Here is a 19,433-nt window from a genome sequence, read left to right on the forward strand (position 1 = left end):
TGGGAGCTTCAGTTACCTTGGTAGTATTAAATAAAAAAAACAAGTTTTTTTAACTGAAAGTAAGGAGCGACATTAAAACTTAAAACGACCAGAAATTACTTCGTATATGAAAGAGGCTGCTTCCTCATCAACGCTCCGCTCTTTACGCTAAAGTTTGACGCTTTCTCTCAATTCTTCTTTTTAAAACAGTAAAAAACTTTAGCGTAAAGAGCGGGGCGTTGATGAGGAAGCAGCCTCTTTCATATACGAAGTAATTTCTGGTCGTTTTAAGTTTTTCCGTTTCCGTTTTTTTTTTATTTAATAATTAAAAATCTACCACAGCTTGAAAACCTGAGAATTTAAATCACCAATATATGCCTGTCAAATACAAAATAACAAACACACAATCATTTGTTTTTTAAGGTGTATTTAGACTCATATACTTAGTTTGAAACACATGATTTTTCATAGAGAAAAGGTAGATTTTCTGACATTATTTGAAAAACAATAAAAAATTAAATTAAAAAATATTTTTCAGCTAAAATTAAGGAGCAATATTAAAACTTGACACAAACAAAAATTATTCCATATATGGGGGCAAATCGCTTTCCTTAATACTTTGCTCTCTATGCTAATTTTAACTTTTTGTCCCATTATTTAAGAGTAATTCCTAAAATACAAGAGTCCTCTAATTAAAGTAAGAAGATTGTTAAAATACAAATACAAAACTTTAGCAGGAAGAGTAAGGTACTGAGGAGGGTTACCCCCCCCCCCTTAAATACAGAAAAATTTCTTTTCTTTTAATTTTGTTAGTGTTGCTACTTAAATTCAGTTGATAAAAAAAAAACTATTCTTTATATGTGATCAAAGAAAGTCTCAATCAATTCTCAGGAAAAGATATTGACATGTTACTGATTTGGATAGCCAAAAATAGTCAGTAGCCTATTTCTCTTTATCCCGAGCCCAAGTAATTTCGAATCAGATACAAATTTGACACAAAAACTGCAACCTGTTGATGTTAAAATTGAATACAGGAATACTGGCAAATTTGTGAAATAAAACATTTAATAGTACCTACATTTACCATTATAAACTAATACTTATCCTTAGGTGTCATTTTAAGTGGCTCTCCTAGTGTGTGAATTTATTTACCTGTACTTTAAAGTTAGTCATTATTTATTTTCTATCCCCAAGAGAATTCATCCTTTGTGTTTAATTTTTAATTAAAACAAATAGAAGATATTTCAAGTGCATCATTTTCCTCTGAAGTCACATAGTTGCCAAATAGTGTATAGTTGCCAAGCATTATATTTTTATATCACCACAGATTATGTTGGCTCAGGTGTTTTTCGCATATTTTAGGCGATAGAATTCAGTCTGAATTTCGATTTTTTTTTAGATAGCCTGTGCAGAAGTGAGCAGCAACAAACATTCAAGAGGCCACATAGTACCAGCAGGATTTTTATCCTTAAACTGCTGGGATCAGGTGATTTGTGTGTTGCACTTCCCAAAGGCCTTGTCTACTGCAGAATCTTTAAAGCTTGTAACACTTGCTGCTTTGTGCTATTTTCCCCACAGAATAGTATGGCCAGTAAGCGGATCTGCCTTAGCCCAGTAAAAGGAATGGATAAGTACGTGAGTTGTGGAACAAATCTAACTGACAAGTCGACGGCTTTGAATTGTGATAGATGTGAGCATTAGCTGTGCATAGAGTGCCTCAATCTTGCAGAACAGGAATACATACTATTATTTAAAATGACTTTGTGCATGGGCTGTGAATGGAAGCATCCATTGTGCAAAGGAGACCATCAGCCTGGTGGTGCAAGATCATTTAAATTGCTTGAATAGTTGATAATTCCATAAAGAGCTTGCTCAGTGGTTTTTGAAGTGATATGGAGGTGATTAGAGGCTTGGATACAAAAGTGAATGTAAAGGAGTCATTTAGCAGTTTGAAAGGTGAACTCAAAGGCAAAATTATTTCAAAGTTCAAAGACATTCTACACCATATGGCGAATCTTGAACAGTTCTCAGGAACTGCAATGGATCAAAAACTCCTGAAAGACTTAGTGGGTACTGAGGTAGCTAATATCAAAAACAATCTTAACACTGAGTTTGAAAACAAAGTTAGAGCTTTAATTGCAATGGATTATGACAGGCAAAAGCAAAAGTTGAACGGTGTTGTGTTTGGTACTCCTCAACAGCCAGATGATGCTCAGTATGTGCAGAAGTACCTGGCTATCAAATATGGAATGAGGAATGTCGGTGTTCTGACTGTCTGCCACCGCACAGATCCTACATTGGCACATTTGGTTAACTCTCATCATCCTCCCCTGATCATGTTTTCAGTCCTAAATTTTCCAATTAAAAAGGCAATCCTTCAAAAGTCTTTTGAAAGAGAAGGGACAATGCGATTCAGAAAGGGTGTCTCAAAAGCTTATTGGGAAGTGAGGTAAAAATTATGTGCTAAGCTGCACAGGAAATACAAAAATGGAGAGAATGACATAATCATCTGAGGCAACAAGATTGTCTCAAAATACTTGCAGAATCCAGTGGTGATGCCAATGCAAGGGATGGACATTTAGCAAACAAGAGTTATAAAAACACAACTCTATATATTAGTGTATATAATAGTTTTGCAAATAATACCCAAGTTAGTCAGCAAAGTGTTAATAAGGAATATGGACAGTCTATCTATTGAGGAAAGCATGGACAATTCCTTCTTCGGTGCCAAGTTGCATGCTAATTCCAGTCAGACTTTTACAGACACTGTCACCTATCAGTCATGCAATATTGCCAATGCTAACACCATTGGTGGATTTGAAGTTATGTGCAGCAATTTACATTGTATAACCAATAACAAAGATGAAATTAAGGCAGTGATGGTGCTAACACCTGAAGTGGATGTATCTGCCTATACTGAAGTAAAGCCCAAGTGGGCATCAACTCCTTTAACAGAGACAAAAATACAGGTACCCAGTTTGAAAATTCTTGCAAACTTTGCAAAAGAGGAAGGTAGAGGAGTTGCAATTTATGCAAGAGCATCCCTCCAGGTAGGCATCTTTGATATAAATAGTGAGTATGAACCCTGGGTAGAACATATACAGCTAACAACTAAGCTTCACAATGTTCAATTTGTAATAGGATGTCTGTATAAAAGCCCTAGTCCCCCCTGCCAAGTGAGATCAATAAAAGCACTTATCAACTCTGTTGAATGGGTTATGAGAATTACTAATGAAAACACAATCATAACAGGAGACTTTAATCTACCCCAGGTGCAATAGACACAGGGTTATGCCTTAAAAGAAAAAGCTGGTAATATTAACCCATTTCCTCCATGCCTACAAGATCACTCATTGTACCAGGCTGTTAATTTTCCAACTAGATATCAAGATGGACAAACCCCAACAGTTCTTGACGCCATTTAGTAAGAGACCCAGAAACGATTGTTAGTATCAAGCCTGAACCGCCATTTGGAGTAAGTGATAATATTACAATTGCTTGGCAGCTTAGGTTGTTTCCTAAGAAAAAGCAGTTTGTAAGACATGTGTATTCAAATTACAGCCAAGTTCAAAAGCATTATCACACAGATTGGTCATTTATTGAGAATGCAGATACTCCTGAATCACAAAGTAAAGTGAAAGAGATTATTGTATCAACTTGTGATAAGCATACAACAATTATGAGGATCTATAAGCCAAGAACTCTTCCTTTTCTTACATGTGATATTAAACTGGCAATCCAAAAAAGAAAAGCAGTGGAAGAAATATAAAGATATACCATATGATAGATTTAAGCAACTCTGTAATAAGGCTTGACTACTTTCACAAAAACTTACAAGAGAGCATGAAAAAGCAATTGCAGATGCTTCCAAATCAAGTCCCGAAAAATTTTGGAGGTATGTTCCCTGTGAAAACCTGGAAGACACTCAGTAACTGAGCTTTCTGTTGGTGGAGCATCTATTACCAGCCCTAAGGAAATAGCTGAGACACTGAACAATCAGTTCCAAAAAGCCTTCACTACCCCACATAAAGATCCACTCCTCAATCAGCCTAATTATAAAATTCGTCAACAAAAGTCACCAATTACATTAGAGGAAGTTCATGCAGAATTGGTCATGCCTCTTGCTGCACTTTTCTAAAAATCCCTGGATACAAAGGCAGTGCCTCATGACTGTTAGAATGGTAATATCATCCTTATCTATAAAGGTGACAGTCAATTAGACCCATCAAATTACCACCCTATTAGCATTACATCTGCTGTTGGGAAAGTTCAGAAGGGAATAGTAAATACTGCATTGTCAGGCACCCCACCTCCAACAATCTTGTTACACAGAGTCAGCATGGATTTAGATCAAAACAATCCATTGATACAAATCTGAAAAGAAGCATACAATTTTGTCATAGGGCTCCTAGATAGAGAAATCCTAGTAGACCTCATTCTCCTAGACTTTACCAAAGCATTTGACAAAGTGTGTCATCATCAACTACAGACAAAATTAATTGCAGTCATGGTAAACCAGGAGGTTTTTTAGTGGGTGATGGCATTCCTGGAAGATAGAAGGCAGAGCATAAAGGTGCATGGAGAAAAAAGTCAGGTATTTTCCTCAGATAGTACTGAAGTGGAAAGTGAAGTCCCACGGGGAACAATCCTTGGTCCAACATTATTTAACATCTATATCAACAATGTCCCACAATCTGTCATAAATAAATGAACATGTATGCCAATGATTCACAAATCATCAGCCCTGCAACAACAACCAAAGAGCAAGTTGACCTAGAAAAAACTCTCTGATTGCGCAAAACTCTGGAGGTTAGAAATTAAGATTAAGAAATGCAGGACAATTTATTTTGGCAGAAACAATGTGAGGGGTCAGTATCACATATGCGGAATAGATGGTGTTGGGGAGATGATTAGTTCCTCCCATTCTGAAAAACCTGGGTATACTTGTGGATGATGAATTCAAGTTTGACCAACATTCTAGTCAGTTGCTTCCAAAGCACTCCAAATCCTGGGAATTCTAAAAAGAACATTCCACAGAAGGTTACAAAAGCTGATGGCAAAGCTATACAAAGGACTTGTTTGACTAAAACTAGAATTTGGTATGTATATGGTAGCCCATTTAAATGAAGGAGACAAGAAAAAACGAGAGTGTCCAAAGGCAAGTAACTAAATCAATAGAGGGTTGTAAAAGCCTGGCCTCCCCATCCTGCCTGGAGAAGTCACAGATTCCTACCCTCTCCTACTGATGGAAGTGTGGGGGTATCATCATGGTTTACAAAATGCTGCAAACTCAGTCCTTGAAAAAAGAAATGCTTGAACTTGACCAGTCAACATGAAATAGAGGACACACCAAGAATCTGCACTGCAAACAAGCCAACACCAGACTACAGAACAGCTTCTTCTCAAATAGAGTTGTGGGGCTCTGGAACTCCCTAAGCAAAGGAGCAGTCTCAGCCCCTAGTGTGAAGGCCTTCAAGGAAGCTGCAGGCAAAGATTGGTCCTCCAAGCCATGGCTTCAAGAATGGGATGCAGCCAAAACATTGGCTCAACATCTTGCCAAACCAGCACCTATTTGCTGGACAATATGATTTGAGGTAATTGTAATACTCATTTGCATAAAAGAAGTTTTTGGTATTTTATTCAAAACTTTAAAAAAATGTGTAAAATACTGTTTAACAACAAATGTTGCTATTGAATTTTTGCCAAACCATAAAGTTAATCTGAGCAAAAAAACATTGAAATTGATTATCAAATCTTAAAAGTATAAATATTGAAATATTGTTTAGTCATATTATTGACCAACACTGCCTATACCCCATAATGCATGGATATAGTTCTGGGGTAACCTTGTTGAAAGATTCATTTCCTGAGCTTGATGGGTATTATAGTAAAACAGTAGTACCATTTGGTCCTCTATTCAATACTATTTCCAACTATAAACTGTGCCACCTTGACAATTGTATAAAGGCTTTTACAAGACTAAAAAAAAAACTTAACCAACCAACTTTCACTTTACAATGTGCAACATGTTTTTATAAACTATATCATTGTGCTTACTTTCATGTTATCTATATTTATAGATCATTGGTAAATAGTATCTTATATCTAACCATTCTACAATTCTTTTAGTTAGACATAGGTCTAATGATTCTGATGGGCCAAAAACTTTATTTGCAAAAACGTATAAAGTACTGTCAAATATCATCCAAAATATCAAAACTAAAAGACTTAATAATAATTAAGTCTATTGAATTTAATTATTTTTCAACAATACTTATTGAATCTAATTTGGAAATAACTTTATTATAATTGTTTGTATGTTAGGATTATATTATTTGCAGAAATCATCTCTGATATATAGATACAAATAAGGCAATGTGATAACAACACACAAGCTTCTAAATAATGAGGATACTCTTCCTGACCCTTTCAAAATGGACAATTCAAAAAGAATCTGTGATAACCCTCATAAGTCTTTCCAGAAACAAGGAAATGCCAGACTAAGGAACAAGTTCTTTTCAAATAGGCCTAGAGTTGTCACCTTGTAGAAGTCTCTCAGTGACCTCTACCAGCATAGATGCATTCAAGTCATCAGTGGACAGGGAGTAGCTTAATAAACTATGGACCACTACTTGAGATACCACAGAGAACTAAAAACCAATGCTGAACCCAGTGGACTCAGGATTTGTCCTGTTAATAGCAAGTGTATTTTAAAATGGGTTTAATGTAATTTTTTTGACCATTTTTTGTCATCCATTTTGGAAATTATATGTCACTTTAGGCCTACGAAAGGGCTTTAAATCAAATTTGCAGTAAATTTATGACAGTTTGTATTATTGACTTACCAATAAGGTGAATATACCACTTGATGCCTTTTTTTATGCTCTTTATGAAAATAATAATTGCTTCTATTGCAAATTAAAAAATTTAAGCACTTTTGACATAAACTAACCTTATTATTAACAATTTTAGCACTCAGAAAATGTAGAATTATTTTTTTTGAAAACAACCAAGAAAAAATAGTGCTGAGAAAAGGTAGGGTAAAATTCTAGTTGATTGACTTCTTGCTATCTCAGAAAGCGGTTAGGTTAGGAAAATGAAACTTTCAGGGATGGGTCTATAGGCTAAAGTATGTCCTGGGAAGGTATTTTGAAGTGCCTACCTCTATCCCTTCTCCCTCTAGAGGGCCCTGACCTTTGATGCCCTTCAAATATATGTGTGTTATAAAAGTGAAACCTTGTAAAATAGATCTTCTGCTTGAATGAAGTACAACAGAATTGTTTTCAGCTTCACAACTTTGCTCAACCCCAATTTATAGGGTTTTAAAGATATGCAAATACATTTCCTAAATTTAAAAAAAAAAAAAAACATTGATAAGACTCGGAATTCTACTCAAATAACAGGAATTGAATTTTCAGGACTAAAGGTAGAGAAAAAGCAACTGGTAACTGAAAATTAAGGTAAAATATTGTTTTGTCAAAATTTCAATAGGTTATAGACCTGTCATGTAGGCCAATTTCAGGGCTCTTAAGAAGGAGAAGGAGTGGAGGTGAGTACTTTGAAGTACCTTCCCAGGATATACTTTAGCCTGTAGACCCATCCCTGAAAGTTTCATTTTCCTAACCTTACCCCTTTCTGAGATAGCAAGAAATCACTCAACTAGAATTTCACCGGCTAGCCTAATAATCCTTTCACTTGCAAATTCAGTAAAATTATGACAGTTCATAATATTGACTGGTAAAATTCTAGTTAATTGTCTTCTTGCTATCTTGGAAAGGGTTTAGGTTAGGAAAATGAAACTTTCAGGGATGGGTCTACAGGCTAAAGTATGTCCCCGGAAGGTACTTTAAAGTACACATTTCTACTCCTTCTCCCTCTAGAGGGCCCTGAAATTTGCCTACATGACAGGTCTATCTATCCTATTGAAATTTTGACAAAACAACATTTTACCTTAATTTTCAGTTACTAGTTGCTTTTTTTTCTGCCTTTAGTTCTGAAAATGTATTTCCTGTTATTTGAATAGAATTTTGAGCCATATTAATGTTTTTTTTCAAAATTTAGGAAATGTATTTGCATAAAGAAGAAATCAATTGATGAAAATTTATATTATTGATTTCATTTATTTTCTGAGTGAAAGGAACTAAAGCTCTTGCTACTCCTTTTGTTTGAGAAGTATTCTTTTGCTTTTTCATATAAGTTTATTATGTGGTTAGAGTTTCTGGAATTTCCCTCTCCTGAACTCAATGTTTCCTAACTGTTCTAGCCCCCTCAGGGAAGGGGGCTAAACATCTAATTGGTTATCAGAAGCGGATATTCCTATTGTTGTATCTCCAATATCCAATGATGATAGCCTGAATGAAACCATGATTACTGTCTCTGAGTCACCAATCTCTGAAACTGATAACCTGCTAAATGAGGATTTTGAGACAGTGGGCAGAGAACAGAAACGAAAAAAGCCTTCTATGAGTCCTCCTGAAATAATTGGACTCTCAAACTCAGTCCCAGCTGTGGAGATAAAGGACAAACCCATTATCCTTTTTACTCCAACAGTAAAAGATCAATCTTTCTCTATCAAAAATATTACTAATATTAGAATGAATCTTTTCAAAGCTTTTAGATGCAGCTTCACTGTGAATGTGAACAGAGATGGTTCACTAACGGTTATGTTTCTAGACAGAAATGAAGCCTGCAAAGCACTTAGCCTACATAAAATTGGCAATATCCCTGTTACACCTGAATGGTGGAAACCAACCCTGAAAAATTCTCAGAAAATAGTGCTGTACAACATACCATTGGAACTGTCAAATGATGACTTGAAAGATGGTCTTATGAACAATAAGGGGGAAATGCTGGAGGTTCTGGATGTTCATCGTAAGGCCAGGCTGGATTCTAAGGGAACAAGAAGTAGTAAGAGTGTCCTCTTTATCTTACCTGCTAGTTCCCAATTTGACTCAGTTATCCTTTTTGGTCAGCAAAAAGCTCATAAAATATACCAAGAAAAACCTCTTCAATGCTCAAAATGTTTTAAGCTTGGTCACTCATCTAAGTATTGTTCTTCTTCTGAACCAGGGTGCCCTAATTGCCTTGGTAATCACTCCTTGTCTACAGAAAGTAGATGCACTGAAGTGCCTAAATGTACAAACTGTGATGGTAGACATCAACCAACAGATCACAATTCATGTCCTAAATATGTTCAACAAGGTAAAGTTTTAAAGATTGCTCTTCAACAAAATGTCCCTTTCCTGATAGCTGCAATGGAGCTGGCCAAGCTCTCCAAAGTACCATCAGGTCCAAGAGTTAATGAGGCCAAGGAAGGGAATTTACCCCTTCCTCAAAAACCCTGGCTACAGGTCCACAAGAACAACCAAAATCAGGCACTCATACCTCCTACTGAGACTTCTTACCCTCTGTTGGCTAAGGAGCATCCCAAGGTGGCTGAAGCTAGTCCATCCCTCAACAATCCTAAAACTAATCCTAAATCTTGGTCTGAAAGAGTGGCAGCTTTTCCTAATATTTCTACTCAAGCCATCACTATGCAAGATAGAGTTAGACCTCATATTGCTAATTTAATTAAATATGTTGCATCAGTAGACCTAATCTTACAATCAAATATGGCTAAAGATAAAAAAGCCAGTATAACAAAAGAAATTGCAGAACACTACTTTTCCAATTCTATTTTCAATGAAATAGGAACAGAATTATCATCCATTCTCTCAAAGTATCATGCATGTCACCTATTCAACCCTTCCTATGTTAACTAAGCTGCAGATCCTACAATGGAATTGCGTCTCTTTAAATTCAAATAAACTTGCTGATCTTATCCAATGTACAAATGATAATAGAATTGGAATTATTTGTCTACAAGAGACTAATCTTCATCAGTACAAGAAAATCAAAATGCCTGGGTACAAGTGCTACAGGAAAGATAGATCAACTAACAGAAAGGGAGGGGGTGTGGCAATCTTTGTTCATGTTTCAATCCAACACTCCCCTCAACCCTTAACTATCTACAGGGATGAAATAGATGTTGTAGGTATAATAATTACCTTAGCCAATGGTAACCATCTTGCCATAAAATCCTTTTATAATCCATGTGGGAGTAAGGACATCCAAAGTATCTTGGAAACAGAATTATCAGGTAATAATACCTTTATTTTTGGTGATTTTAATGCCCATAGTCCTCTCTGGGAACAATCAACTGGTAGCAACAAAGCAGGAAGAGGAATAGAGTACATATTGTCCAATTTTCCTGACACCTTCATTTTCACTCCATTTGACTTTCAGGCCAGGTATAATATTTCTTCTAACTCTTTCTCAACTATAGATTTGCTTCTAGGTCCTTCTTCATATTATGATTTAGTTCAGATGGTAAAGGCGTTGTCTCTTCAATCTGATCATTGTGCAATTCTTACATCATTTCAAGATTTATGCTACACTCCCAAACCCTACGTCCCTACATTTATTAGCTCCAAAGGTAATTGGTCCCTTTTTCGTGAGATATTAAATGAAGTAGATTTTTTCCTTTGTTTCTCCTTATTCTGATATTAATGTCATTGAGTCTAATTTGAGATCAGTCCTGCTGGAGTCAGCTAAATTGGCAATTCCAATGACTAGGGAGCAGCAATCTCTTATAAGCAGTCATGTGCTAAGGTGAAACTAATTTGTAGGAGAGCTAAAAAGAGTACATGGCTGAATTTCAGCTCAAGTATCAGTTTTAGAACCCCAATTTCAAAGGTCCATAATTTCATTAGCCAACTAAATAGTGGAAAGCAGCCTAATGATGACTGTAGATATGACATCACTCAGGATGGATATCCAATTGTCTCAGATAAAAAGAAGGCAGATCTGTGTACTGATATTTTTAAAAATGATTGCTCAGATTTTCATCCCAGCTGACCTCCTTTTTGTAATCTCCCTCTTACCTGTTCTTATAAGGGTACTCTGATGAAACCTTTTTCCCAAGATGAATTTTGTGTAGCACTTAATTCTCTTAACATCAAGTCTTCCCCAGGTTATGATGGTATTTATATGAAGTGGATTCTTGAGTCCCCAAAGGTGGTTCATACAGCCCTCTTAAGTCTTTATAATCTTATTTGGTCAAGTCAAAAGTTCCCAGATGCTTGGAAGATTGCTCAGGTATTCCCAGCTTTAAAAGCTTCTTATTCATCTAATGATCTTAAGTCTTACCATCCTATATTGGTATTACCTTCCTTTAGTAAAGTTCTGGAAAGGCTTGTCTTATCAAGAATTGAGTGGTTTGCTGAAGTCAGCAATCTACTTCCTAGTGAACAAACAGGTTTCAGGAAAGGACATAGCTCTTTAGACAACATTACCCAGCTAGAAATTGATGTTTGTAACTCTCTAAAAAAAAGACATGTCACAATGGCTGTTCTGTTTGACTGGTTGAATGCCTATGGAAATGTATTCCACAATAAATTACTGGAAATCCTAATAAATCTTGATTTCCCATATCCTTTTATAAGTTTTATAAAGTCTTTTCTAACTGATAGATATTTTTACATTCAAGTAAATCAGTCTAGAGGTGAGCAATGCCCCATTACAAGAGGACTTCCTCAAGGTGCAATATTGAGTCCTCTTCCATTCAATTTGTATGTTTCTGAATTTCAAGTATCTCATGCATCATTTGGCCTTTATGCAGATGATTTGATCATTTGGAAGTTGGGAAGGGATATTAGCCTTCTTCAAAGCCTTATTCAACAGGATATAAGTTTAGTCCAGAGATTCTCTTTAGCATTTGGCTTCCCAATCTCAATCAGTAAAACTAAAGCCATTATATTTACTAATGGTACTCTAGATCCTCCTAATCCACTGACAATTTTCTCAAGGGAGATCCCATATTGCAATTCAGTGAAGTTACTTGGTTTATTAATGGTTTCTAAAATGCAGTGGCATGAACATATTAATTTTTTGAAATCTCTGATTATTCAGAGACTTTGTATTCTAAAAAGACTTACTGGAAGTAAGTGGGGATGTCACCCAAAAATTATTTTGGATTTTTACAAATTATATGTTTGTTCAAATATAGAATATGGGATTCAAACTTTTTCAGCTCATCCTCCATCCTCATTCAAAATCCTTGAATCTTTACAAAATTCTGCTATTTGAATAGCTTTGGGTGTGCATAAGCATACTCCTCTGTCAAAGTTAAGAATACTGTCGGGATTGGTGTTCCTAAGTGAAAGAGCATCTAGTCTAAGGATAAAATATTTCTCACAAATCCAGGCTTATGGAGCCAAGCATGCTGTATATGCACATACCTTTGCTGAGAAGTCAGCCTGTCCCAATGCCCATTCATCATGGAATCAGTTTCAACATGAGGTCCCAAACTGGAATCAACACTTGCTTTATGCATATCCCTTTACTCCCCCCCATGGGAAATGAGTCCTCCAAGCTGTCAAGTAGAACTTATCTCTATTAGTAAAGATTTGATTCCTAATTACAAGATCCAGACTATTTTGGCTGAACACATCTCAAAGGCTTACCCCAACTATAGAAAAATATATACAGATAGATCTGTCCAGAGGGAAAGAGCTGGAGCAGGAGCATGTATCCCATCCCTGAATTTGAACATTTCTTCTCCTCTCCCTTTTGGGATCTTCTATCTTGTCTGCTGAATTATGTGCCATCTGCCTGGCCTTGGATGCACTTATACAGCTATCCTGGATTCTAACCTGCCATGGGAAATTGATTGTAAGATATTTAAGGCAGAAATTGATACCTTAAGAAGAGAAAATATTGTTTAATAAAGATTAAAGCTTGAAGAAGTCTATTTTTATAAGGGACGTGATTTATCCATAGTTTTTGATTGTGCAGAAGAGAGTGGGAATGAGTAGAAAGAGCTGTATTGGTACTGGCTGGCCTAGTGCCTTAAACTGCTGGGGACAGGTAGCTCAGGTACTTGCACTTCCCACAATCAATAACAGTGTATTATTGTTCATAATTGTATATATCCATTGTTTGCAGACTAGAGGATAATAGCACTTCCAGTAGCTATTTTTTCTGGAGAAGAAGTCAAAGAGGTAAAAGGACTTGTTGTTAGTCCATATACCTCCCTACAATTTTTGAAACTGGAACTGGATATCTTTAAAACCTTATAAAATGGAATTGAGCAAAGTTATGAAGCTGAAAACAATTTTGTTGTACTTCAATTAAGCAGAAGATCTATTTTGCAAGGTTTCACTTTTATAATACACATATTTTTAAAGGTCATCAAAGGTTAGGACCCTCTAGAGGGAGAAGGAGTGAAGGTAGTTGCTTCAAAATACCTTCCCAGGACATACTTTAGTCTGTAGATTCATCCCTGAAAGTTTCATTTTCCTAACCTAAACCCTTTCTGAGATAGCAAGAAGTCAATTAACTAGAATTTTACCAGCTAGCCTATAGCCTAGGCCTATGTTAAAGAGTATGAAAAAGGCAGTAAATATACAGTCCTGCAAAGTTCAATAATTGATTCAGGTTCAAAGACAACGTGAACAAACAGTTGACTCACAAATAGCCTATACCTCCCTCCCTCTGATGGCGCCATATCAACACTAAGAACCTTAAGAAAAAATAGCCAATAAGACTACAGATCAATTACTGTAAGTTTCACTCAACTAACTTGACAACTTTCTAATATTAAAAGGTCCCAATCTAGAATTTTACTAGGCTATTTTGATTCAGGATAACTTTGAAACATGTCACTGTTCCTACTGAGAAGCCATTGATAGCTGAGTATTGAAGTCAAATATCAATAGCATAGATTAAAGCGGTAGATATAAAGAAGAGGAACTTCTAGATGGATATCTTAAGGTTCGTATACTTACAGCAGACTAGTGATTAATTTATATTTTCTTGTTCTTTACTCAAAATTCCTGATAGCTAGTTCCTATAATCTATTCTTCTTTATAAGTTGTTTCACATCAGGCTCAATATTTATTGGGCGTCTGTCCGAATCATATCAGTTTTCTGAATTATTTGTATACATATCTTATCTATCCCAGCCATAAGGATCTTTCTAGATGATCGTCTCTAATCCCTTATACCTTTTTAGCGCCGTAACTTACAATACCTCAAAAATTAGATGGAAATAAAGTCTGTATAGGTATCTGGAGGTACCACGAAACGTGTGGAATCGTAATGAGATAAAAATCTACGGAGTTTTCACTCCTTTCCACTTTTGAGGTATCTGAGACAAGCCACACTGGTCCAAAACATCAGTTTCAGAAGTAAATTTCAGTATGAGATTACAGAATTTCTCGTTCATCGTAAGTCTAAGAACAGCAATTGCCCTTTTCAGCTTCCATCAATCGAGTACCAGACTGAATGTCAAAGCTGTGACCCTGGAAACAAACAGTAAAATGTTTGGTCTATTATTACAATTTTCTCACATAGCCCAGTGAATAGTATCAAATCGCATAGTAGCAATACCAAAAATCATAGAATTGCTTCTCATGTTATTTTCTAAGTGAATGTCACTTTGCTTTGTCAAAATGAGTTTTCCAATTTTCGGCAACGTCCTTTGCACCGTAAATGAAGCCTCATATTCTGCACACCATCTCAAATCTTAACCTTGCCTCCGATCTTTTCAATGACCTCAGCGAAAAAGATAAATTTATATCTAGCTGCTCTGCCTTCATCAACGTGTCGCACGCCAACAACCAAGCTCTTTGCATGGCTCACATTGGTTTCGTGTCGTAAAAGATTATGAAGAAAACGAACTTGATAAAAACATATAACTTTTTAAAGACCACTATTGCAGTTTTTACACCAAGCTTTGCTATTAAGACAATGTCGATGCTTGGGTTGGATAAACTGACGGAAATTCCTTTCTTTCTCTGAACCAAAAGATAACTGTTGCTCAGTATATTAAATATGCTGATTCTTCTCTTTACCAGGAGCTTACAAAATCTTAACGTTCCGCTTCTTTCTCTTCAAATGGGAGCCTACTGAAAAAATTGTAATTTTAAAGCTGTATGAAATTATGGGCAGAAGCTCAAAGTGATCGGCCAGTGAAATATTTCTGGAGCTTTCCTTGCTATTCAAATCCTCTACTTTTCGTTTTGTGACATCAAAAATGCCAGTTATGAAAGTATTATTTTTTCAGCCTATATCATGCCCAAAAAAGGGGAAAAAAGCAAACATGGCTGAACGCAGCATTGTTCCCAATCGAACATTCTAGTGGGTCATAATCCTCAAACCAATTTTTAACAAATTTCATAATGTGAAACACCAGAAATATAAATGTATACTATTCAAACAATAAAAGCGGAACCTTTATTTTTAAGGATAGCTAGGAGACTTGCTGCTATGAAAGTGGAAAAATTTGATTGAATGTTCTTCCTTCTTTCTACTTCACTCCAGAAAACAATTTTTGGCAGCTTAATAGTCAGGAAGGTAATTTGATGCCTTGGATGGGCAATTGTTTTTAGGTTTGTCATTTTTAATCGTACTTTTTATTATTTTCTGTTATATTTTATATTCACGACACTTTTCGAATTTTTACTCCCTTCCACCCTTATATATTTTTTCCAGATGATAAGAAGTGTTTTTCTTATTTTCTTTGTGATCTGAGCAAATAAATATGTCTGATTACCAAGTTTTTCATAACAGGCAGTCAGACGAAATATCTGCTTTATTGTGCTTCATCTCATAACTTTCAGCAGGGAAGCGACCAAATTTGGATTTTGTTCCCTTCAAAATTTTACTGAAATCACGTTACTGAAAACAAACTGACAGACTTAAAAGGTTTCAGCAAAATATAGAACGATATATATATATATATATATATATATATATATATATATATATATATATATATATATATATATATATATATATATTGTTTTAGTTTTAATTGTTTAGTTTTAATATAGATTGTGAATTGGTAACTTAAATACATGAGAGCCAAAACTAGGGTAGAATAAGCTTGTTTTGGTGTTACTTGGTTGTTCTACATTTGCCTGTTTTTTCATAGGCATGTATTTTGGGGGTGATACCTAACACAGGGATACCATAGGTAATTTATGGTAGGCACGCCACTTGCCTGGGTAGAGAATTTAAAGTGCCGAAAACCTACAGGCAGGTGTGTATTCTCCTGATGAGCCCTTATGTTGGGTTGTTGCCTCTGAATTATTTGTCTTTACTGTTTTTATTGTTTGGTAAATGACGACTTATACTTATTGACGACACGACTAATCACTAATGTAGGAAAACAGCATTCCTTTTCTCCTTCTGTCTTCCTTTTTTTAAATTTTTTTTAATGTGTTTGTGCTGTTGCATTGGTGATTTCTCTTTTCATCATATATATATATATATATATATATATATATATATATATATATATATATATATATATATATATATATATATATATATATATATATATGTATATACATATATATATATATATATATATATATATATATATATATATATATATATATATATATATATATATATTTATATATATATATATATATATATATGCATATAAATATATGTATATATATATATATATATATATATATATATATCTATATATATAAAAATAAGTTGTCTGTCCGTTACGCCAGATTATATCTTCTATATATATAAAAATAAGTTGTCTGTGTGTGGATCTGTGGATGGATCAGGTGACGTCACCTGAAAAAACTGGATCAGGTGACAAATCTGAAAACTGAAAAAACTAATAAAAGGCAAAAACTACAAAAAAAACTAAAAACTGATAAAAAAAATAAAAAAGCTAAAAAACTAAAAAAACTAAAAAAAGGCAAAAACTACAAAAAAAACTAAAAACTAATAAAAAAGCTAAAAAACTAAAAAAACTAAAATAAGGCAAAAACTACAAAAAAAAACTAAAAACTAATAAAAAAAATAAAAAAGCTAAAAAACTGAAAAAACTAAAAAAACTAAAAAAAGGTAAAAAACTAAAAAAACTAAAAACTAAAAAAAAACTAAAAAAAAGGAAAAAACTGAAAAATAAGCTAAAATAAAGGTAAAAACCAATAAAAAACTAAAAAAAAAACTGAAAAAACTAAAAAAAGGCAAAAACTACAAAAAAAACTAAAAACTAATAAAAAAAGTAAAAAAGCTAAAAAACTAAAAAAACTAAAAAAAAACTAAAAAAAGGTAAAAAACTAAAAAAAATAAAAAATAAAAAAAACTAAAAAAAAGGAAAAAACTGAAAAATAAGCTAAAATAAAGGTAAAAACCAATAAAAAACTAAAAAGAAAAAAAAGAAAAAACTAAAAAAAATTTTCATCTAAAAAACTAAAAAAAAACTAAAAAAGGTAAAAACTAAAAGAACTAAAAAAGAAAAAAATAAATGACGACACTCAAAGAGAAAGCGACCAGGACAAAAGGAATGTTCGATTAGCAATCAACAAAGCACCGGGACACAGGGAGTATAAATGACGACCAGGACATAAGTAAAAAAAAAAACTAACAAAACTAAAAAGAAGGTAAAAACTACAAAAAAACTAAAAAGAAAAAAACTAAAAAAGGCAAAAACTACAAAAAAAACTAAAAACTAATAAAAAAGCTAAAAAACTAAAAAAACTAAAAAAAGGCAAAAACTACAAAAAAAACTAAAAACTAATAAAAAAAATAAAAAAGCTAAAAAACTAAAAAAACTAAAAAAACAAAAAAAGGTAAAAAGCTAAAAAAAACTAAAAACTAAAAAAAACTAAAAAAAGGAAAAAACTGAAAAATAAGCTAAAATAAAGGTAAAAACCAATAAAAAACTAAAAAAAAACTGAAAAAACTAAAAAAAGGCAAAAACTACAAAAAAAACTAAAAACTAATAAAAAAAATAAAAAAGCTAAAAAACTAAAAAAACTAAAAAAACTAAAAAAAGGTAAAAAACTAAAAAAAAATAAAAAATAAAAAAAAACTAAAAAAAAGGAAAAAACTGAAAAATAAGCTAAAATAAAGGTAAAAACCAATAAAAAACTAAAAAGAAAAAAATTTTCATCTAAAAAACTAAAAAAAACTAAAAAAGGTAAAAACTAAAAGAACTAAAAAAGAAAAAAATAAATGACGACACTCAAAGAGAAAGCGACCAGGACAAAAGGAATGTTCGATTAGCAATCAACAAAGCACCGGGACACAGGGAGTATAAATGACGACCAGGACATAAGTAAAAAAAAAAACTAACAAAACTAAAAGGAAGGTAAAAACTACAAAAAAAGAAAAAAAACTAAAAACTAATAAAAAAACTAAAAAATCTAAAAATCTAAATAAACTAAAAAAGAAAAAAAAAGGAAAAAAATAAAGGAGAAAAACAAAACTAAAAAACGAATGTATATACAGACCGGGACACCGGGATACAAATGATGACCGGGACACAGGGAATATAAATGACGACCGGGACACAGGGACACAACTACAACGGGGACACCGGGGGAAACAGGGGGATATAAATGACGACCGGGACACCGGGACAGGGAATGGTCGATTAGCAATCACCATCAACAAAGCTCAAGGGCAATCATTAGAATCATGAGGTATAGATCTGAATACAGATTGTTTTCCCATGGACCATTATATGTTGCATGTTCAAGAGTCGGTAAACCTGACAATCTATTTATATGCAAAGACAATGGGACAGCAAAGAATGTTGTATATTCGCAAGTTTTACGTAGTTAAAACCATATATATATATATATATATATATATATATATATATATATATATATATATATATATATATATATATATATATATATATATATATATATATATATATATATATATATATATATATATATATATATATATATATATTCACAGGTGGGACATAGGGACACAACTACAATGGCGCGTAACTATTATGGCGCGTAACGACTTACGCGCGCGGGGGGGCTTGGGGGGGGGGCGCGAAGCGCCCCCACCAACTAGGTGTTGGGGTGGCGCGAAGCGCCACCCCAACAGCTAGTATATATATATATATATATATATATATATATATATATATATATATATATATATATATATATATATATATATATATATATATATATATCATGAAAAGAGAAATCACCAATGCAACAGCACAAACACAAAAAAAAAAAAAGAGACAGAAAGAGAAAAGGAAGACTGTTTTCCTAAATTAGTGATTAATATAGACCAGCACTTGAATGAGGCCTTAACCCTACTCATCCATACAATCACATAGGTCAAACAGCATAGCCATACACAATCAACCATAAAGAATAATCCATGGACAGGCAGTCATGTCGTCAATAAGTATAAGTTGTCATTGACCGAACAATAGAAAAAATAATATAGACAAATAATTCAGAGGTAACACCCAACATAAGGGCTCATCAGGAGAATACACTGGCCTATATAGGGTTTCGCCACTTTAAATTCTCTACCCAGCACAGTGTTGTGGCTACCACAGAATATCCATGGCATCCCCGTGTCAGGTATCACCCCCAAAATACATGCCT

General features: G+C 33.9%; 1 protein-coding gene across 2 annotated transcripts in view; it reads right to left on the reverse strand.

Annotated features, from left to right (window-relative positions):
• LOC136037941 (plexin-A4-like) overlaps positions 1–13,945 on the reverse strand; it is a 317,250-nt gene extending 303,305 nt beyond the window's left edge. For both annotated transcript variants that reach the window (XM_065720812.1, XM_065720810.1), the window contains exon 1: positions 13,806–13,945. The gene's annotated coding sequence lies outside the window, so the exon portion shown is untranslated. The remainder of the gene's footprint in view (positions 1–13,805) is intronic.
• Positions 13,946–19,433: the final 5,488 nt, after the last annotated feature.

This window comes from Artemia franciscana, chromosome 17 (assembly GCF_032884065.1).
Source record: "Artemia franciscana chromosome 17, ASM3288406v1, whole genome shotgun sequence".
In the NCBI taxonomy this organism is placed as follows: Eukaryota; Metazoa; Arthropoda; class Branchiopoda; order Anostraca; family Artemiidae; genus Artemia; species Artemia franciscana.